At 44.8% G+C, this 6,755-nt stretch overlaps 1 protein-coding gene across 1 annotated transcript in view; it reads right to left on the bottom strand.

The window, feature by feature from the left end:
• The window catches only part of Vat1l (vesicle amine transport 1 like), a 156,019-nt gene that overhangs the window by 125,208 nt on the left and 24,056 nt on the right, over positions 1-6,755 (bottom strand). The window lies entirely within an intron of this gene.

Raw genomic sequence — 6,755 nt, 5'->3', positions numbered from 1 at the left:
TTTTTTTTTTTTTTTTTTTTTTGGTACTGGGGTTGAACTCGGGTCCTAGCACTTGCGAGGCAGGCAGCAAGAACCACTGAGCTAAATCCCTGGCCCTAAAGAGGATATTTTAGTGGCAAAGGAAGCTGGCATGAAGCCATGAAAGTGATGTTTCAGACCTTGGTCCAAAGATAATAAAGATAATTTGCAGTGTGTAGGGGAGGGTGGAGAAAGGCCAAGAGATGCCAGAGTAGCCTGGAGGTGGGCTCGCTGCAATTCTGGGGTCTTTCCAGGTTGGCCAGGACTGGGTATTTTGGGATAGAGCTGTCGTAACCTCAGTGTGTAGCTGGCATGGGGTCGACTAGGAGCCAGCTGTCCACCTAGCCAGGGGCTGATGAAGTAGAAAGGTAACAGGCCATTCCTGGTCCTATTCAGACCTGGGTAACAAGGAGTTCAGGTGGATGACACAGGTGGGGACAGAGTCAGTATGTTCCCTAGGGTCTCAGACACCTTGCCCCAGAAGCCAGAGCATCCCTGTGGGTGGCTGGGCTAGCCTAATTCAGGAGAGGCACCTGGAGCCCGGGAGCAAATCACCCTGCCCCAACATACTTGCCAGCAACAGAGGCAATACAGAGTCCAAGGGAGGGGCAAGCAACTCATCTACGCAATGGCCAGATAGCTGGGCACAGGGCTTTCTGGAGGACCCCACACTTTCCTTGTCCTCAGGAATCGTGGCATGAATATAAGCAGCATCCCCCACCCATACCCTCCCTGAGGCTCTGGGCAAGGAAAAGTCTTTGCTTAGCTTCTCCATGTGCAGCCTGGGGCTCCAGTCCTCACTGTCTTCTCTCCTCTCTCCAAGGCCCATAAATCACCCCAGACACCTTGGATACTGGGAGCAGAGGCCTCCATCTTGATGGTGGCAGCAGTCTGACCCAGACAGGACACCATTAATTGGCTGCAGTAATAAGGTGCAGCAGTGAGAGCTGGGACAGTGAGAGAGACAAGGAGAAAGGAAGCCTGGCCAGGGCCTGTCCATGTTACCTCTGCGGTCATCCTGAAAAGCTGGCGGGAAACACTTGCAGCAGTGCCTGCTATTTCTGCAGCTGGCTTTCCCTGGCTTTCCTTTCCTTGTGGCAAATCTTTCACTTTCTTCCAAAGCTCAGCTCAAATGCCCCCTTTTCCCTGAAGCTTCCCCAATGACCACCCTCCTTCCCACAAAACCAAAACTCACTACCTTCTCTGTTGGTCATATCTCTACCGATGGAGGGTCTCTTTTGTGCTAGCACTAAATATATTGTGAATGGCACTGCGTTTAATCCTTACAACAACCCCATGGGGTAGCTTTTATTAGTGTCCCCATTTTGCAGACTGGAAACGAAAGCTCAGAACAGTTAAAAAAAAAAACTTCCCCAAGTCTGAACAATTGCACAAGGTGAATACTAGACTTCAACTAAAGTCCACCCACTTCCTTATACAGCCTTGGTTGCTGTGTTGATCTCATATTGGGATACTGTTTTCTGTGATTGGCTCTCCCCTCTGAACACTGAGCTGTCACCAGACAGAGGCAGGTATTGCTGATGTTTGGCTTCTCAATGCATAGCCCAGTGCTTGGCACACAGTGAGTAATGGGCTGACGAGGGACTGAAAGTAACAAAACCCCTGGTGGGAAGCTGGAGAGAATAATGGCAGAAGTTCAACCCTGGAGATGCTTCCAGGAAATTCATAGGAAGCATTATTGAAAAAAATGGGAAATCACTGTATGGTCTTGATTAGACTTGAGCAAACTACCAGAGTAGTGCCTGGTAAGTACTGTCAATAACAGCAATTGACATTTACCAAGAATCGAGTACAATCCCAAATCTAGATTAAGTGCCTTTATTTATATGACCGTATATAATTCCTGCAAGAACCCCATAAATTCTTGGACTTTTAGAACACTAATAAACTATTATTTCCCACCTTCATATAGGTGGGAAAGTTCAGACTGAAGGGGAAAGGACATTTAAAGAGCAGAGCTGGAAAATCTGTGTCTTTCCAGAGCTTTTCTTATGGTAGACAGACCCCTCCTCCTCACTGTTGCCAAGGTGAGCTGTTCCTAAGGGGAAGGCTACCTGGGCTGGCCACTCCTGCTGGATGGAGGATCCAGAAGCAAAAGGATATGCTCTACAAAGCTCAAGCTTGTAGGTGTGAGCAGCAATGGGCCTTCCTTTCTTTGAATGGAGGTTGGTCTTCAGCCAAATGTGTACTCTTGCTGATTTTATGGGCATTCTAGAGTGTCACTGACCTGTCCAGCTGGCAGCTGCCTCAGCTGAGGCCATGGGGGTTTCCTTATCACTAGTATTTTTGTACAGGAAGAACCAAGAGAACCCTAAGAGTCACCATGGCTGTCATCATCTCCTCCCAGATCCAGGTGAAAGTTGATCTACTTTTAATCTACTAGAAGAGCTTCCTGAAACAGTAGAAGCAATGGCTGTGTTGCCTTGAACCTGGGTCATAAGATAATTCCATCCCTTGTAGCTGTTGACCAAGGTCAAGGTGCTCAACCTTTCCGTCCCTCCAGCAATGAATGTGTAAATTGGGGACCAAGGAATGTGCCCTTTTCCCATAGGGTTCAGCATGAATGGTGATACAACATCTGTGAACTCAGCTCTTATGTCCCATGGAGCTCAGGAAGCATTCCTTTCCTTCATTCCATCCTACCATGTTGTCTGCTTTTATTTTCTTGGAAGGCCGCATCCCACTTAGATGTACCTTGTTTACTCATGTTACATCTTTATTGCCTATGTTCTCCATTCCCCAATTAGAACGCCAGCTCCATGAGGGCAGGATCTGTTGACCCTATTTTTTACTACTGTATTCCTATGCTAGAAGTGTGGTTTCTTGCTTATTATTGGTTGAATGAGTGAATAAAGACACCCAAGGGTATTACTAGGGGCAAAGAGATGGTCACTAAGTGTTCTGTTTCATATTTCAGAATCAAACATGGACCTAAATGTTTCTTAATCTTTTATGGAGTTATTTCTCCAATTAAGATATGATTTTTTTAAAAAAATTATAGGTTCCTTCATAGAAAACAAAGCAAAGCAAAACACTCTCAAATATGCATGTCCTGGTGGCCTCCCAAGTGCAAGTGCTCATAGTTCTCTCGTAGCCTATCTACGAAGACTTCTCAGTGGCCACAGAAGCCGGGCCCGGTGATGGACTGACTGATGGTCAACTTCTGATGCCCATCTAAACGGAATCAGTGTGGTCTGGGCATGGAGGAGCCACCTGAGGATTGTTACCAGTAGCCATAAAAAGAGAACTGGAGGGGAAAATCTTGGCCTGTTGATTTTCTAGAAGATTGCTGCGGATGATTTTCCTGATGTAAACTAGGCTGTTCTTGGAGGAGGAGCTTGGGGCCTCTCTGTAGCTGGGAATGGCTGCTGCTTTCATCAGGGGAGCTCTGACCTTTACTGTGAGCATCGCTTCATGGCTCCAATGTGTATCCCTCAGCTTGGTGGCACAAATCCTTCATCTCATGAGCATAGATTTTCTGCCTTCCACCACTGGTCTGTGGGCCTTCCAGGTGTAAATCCTCAATACAAACAAGCACGAGACATTGCCGTAGGTTCTAGGCCACTGGCTGGACTCGAGGAGGACATGACCTTGGACTCAGCCTTTAGCTGGACTTTTGTGGGAAGCTGCTGGGATCCAGGACCTCAGTTGAATGTTTTGGGCCTCTAGTGTGCAGTTAATCTCTTGCACTCCTTTGCATTTGACTCTTTGGGTAATCATCATAAAATAATCTTAGAAATTATGTGTCCTGTATTTAATATATTCCCTTGCTAAATCCCTGCTGACTACAACAGGCTCTACACCCTTCCCTTGAGCATTCAGTGTACAGCACCTTACACACTATGGAATGATTGGGGCACATCATCTTGCACGCTCACCCTTCCCTGCCAAGTGCTAATTAAACCATTGTGATATTTGGCATGTTTGTTGCTCTATTATGGCTTTCAAGTGCAACATCCAAATTGCTGTGGTCAGAGTGCAATGTGAATTAATTTATGGCCTTCATAGATAAGTGGTTCGGTTTTTAAGTGCTTTTTCTTACAACTGATTCTATTGTTTTTCCTTTGAAGCTTCACTGTTCCCTCCTATCCGTATCCCTACCCAACAAAAGCAACCACAGTAACAACAACGAGCCTCCTCTTAGGTGAGCTCTGCAGCAGCCCCGAAGTACAGCTAAATTTAGGTCACAGATTTTATAGACATTTAAGGCAAAGAGATTAAATCACATGCTGAAGGGCATGGAGTGAGAGAAGAACAGGGCCAGAAAGGGAGCCTGACTCCACATACAAGTAACAGTTTATTATGCCTGAGATGAGTGCTACACTGATCCATAAAGCTGTATGAGCGAGTACAGGCGGGCACGCACATTAGCCGAACTCTTTAGGTGTCAGTTCCTTCAGCTCTGAAACAGGTATGAGAATAGTCATGCTTCCTTGTGAAAATTAAACGGCACTGTATGCACACAGGGCACTCCACGCAGGGAGAGGAGAATGGGGAAAGCAGAACACACGTTAGCTCTTGAGAATGTGCTTTCTTGGTTCCTGACCTCATGGGATCACAGGTCAATGAGCAGAAGGTAAACAGAGGGAAAACAAGCTGCCTCCGCAACAGCGAGTCCCTGTCCCTAGAAATCAAGTGATGATGCAGAGTATCACCTTCAGGGAGCGGTTTGGACCAGAGGAGGACAAGCGGACCTCTTCTCACGGAGTTGTGAAGACCCAACACAGCCACTGAGTAGCTGGTCACCTGGCTGTCGATACAGAGTGGAAAGAGCACAGCACTTCAATGTCCCGACAGGGGAGGCTTGACTGACCACCCTCGGGGCTGCCATATTTCCTTCTCAAAATGGCCAATGTGGTTCAGCCACAGCAGCCTCAGCCTCAGAGTCTGACTTTAGCCTTTTAAGCAGAAGAGGCGGCTGGTTCACCTCATTACATGATTCTGCTCAGAAAAAGAAATCAGTCCTGAGTGAATGAGCCCAAATAATTTCTTTAGTGCTGGGCCCCTGGCAACGACTTTTCAATCCTCCCTTGCAATGGCTCAAACCAAGAGAGCTCTTCAGCAGGCTGCTGTGTGGTATTCTGCCTCCAACATGACTGAGAATCTTAAGTCAAAATCACACAGGGAATATTGATATTGGCCTTTTTCCATATCACATCCTGCCTGGAAATGTGTAGGTGGCCTCTTCTATTTGTTTGTGCAGCCTAAAGTCACTGGAGCAGAGAGGGACAGAAAGGGAGTTTCATTGTGAAGAACCCAGAGCTAACCAGGGGACAAATCATGTTTAAAGTGAAAATATATGGAATCAAGTACAGCTAAGTTATTCTTCTAAATCAAATCGAGTAACGTCCCCATTTACTACCCTAAAATAACTTATTTATTCAATGCTTGGGGTTCACACAGACAGCAAGCTGATCTTTTCCTCTGGGGCCATATGGAGGAGTAAAGAATAGATAATATTTTTTTATATGCAGCACTTGCAGGGAGAACGATGTGCCTCTGGTTATACTGCTTACCTAGGGACAGAAAATGTAAAGTTGTGTGGGGAAAAAAATGCAAAAAGCTCATCTATTTCTTTCTCAACAATTTTTCTGCTGGTTATCTGGAAACCAGTAACAATAAGACTGATAAGTAAGATAAGATTTCCAGGCAGTCATCTTAAGAATTTGGAGCATATTGATATTTTCAGAGGCTACTGAAGCTCAGAGGCATTGAGACTGAGGAGCATGCTGAAATTTTATTTGAAGGGCACTTTGGCATTGAATTTTATAGGGTTCTTCTTCAGTTCCTTTTTCTTGCATTTAGCACTGCAGTATTTGTGGGGGTTGGGATCAGGGGTAAACACCGTGTATTTCAGAAGAGTAAAAAAGCTGTGGTGACCTGAACCCAGGTTCTACTACTATGCAGTATCCTCCTGACCTCCCAGAAAATCATAGGACTATTCTAAACCACAGGTGATAATGAGTCTTCACTTTGTTGGGTTTTGTTAAAGGTGAAAACAAGATAGTTTTCCTAAAGTCCTGGTTCTGGTGGGTTCTCAAGGGTTAGCTTCCTTCAATCCACCCTAAGGGAGACCACAGTTATATTCATACTGGCTTTTCTGGCTCCAAGCTACCACAATTTTATGTGGCTGATTTGTCCAGTGTCCCGGTTTTTATAGACCCAATTCTATTTGCTTTGAATTATAATGGCAGGAAGGGTCATTATCTTTTCGCAAATTAAAACATGTTCTATTATGGTGAATTTTGAACATCTACAAAAGTAGCCAGAATTATCTAATAAACTTTTTTTTTAACTCACTGTCCTACTCACAAACCCATCAATCAATCAATCACAGTCACTTCTGACCCATTGTTAGGGACCTCTACTCTTCTTCGACTACAATTTATTTGATCCAAAAATGAGACTCTTCTCATTCCTGAAATAGTTATGGATTTATAAAGAACTTAAATTTATCAGTGAAGTAAACATTTAAAGGAACCAAATTAGAGTTTGTTTTGTCATCCTTTGATTTTTGAGCCCAAGATAATGGAAATGAGAGCTGTAAATGGAGAAGGAGCTATGTCCATTTGGTGAATCCAAAGCCAAATATTTCATGTCCATGTCACATGAGTAAAAGGGATGACAAGATCTGTTCTGCCCACTTAGCTAAAGTGTTGCTAGAAGCAACCAAATTAGTACACGAGAATTCATGAGATTTTTGCAAAGTCCTTTCA

Source organism: Fukomys damarensis, unplaced genomic scaffold (assembly GCF_012274545.1).
Source record: "Fukomys damarensis isolate Sample0158 unplaced genomic scaffold, DMR_v1.0_HiC HiC_scaffold_32, whole genome shotgun sequence".
Lineage (NCBI taxonomy): Eukaryota > Metazoa > Chordata > Mammalia > Rodentia > Bathyergidae > Fukomys > Fukomys damarensis.
Note: the sequence above shows the minus strand (reverse complement) of the source record. Positions and strands in the feature narration are given on the sequence as shown.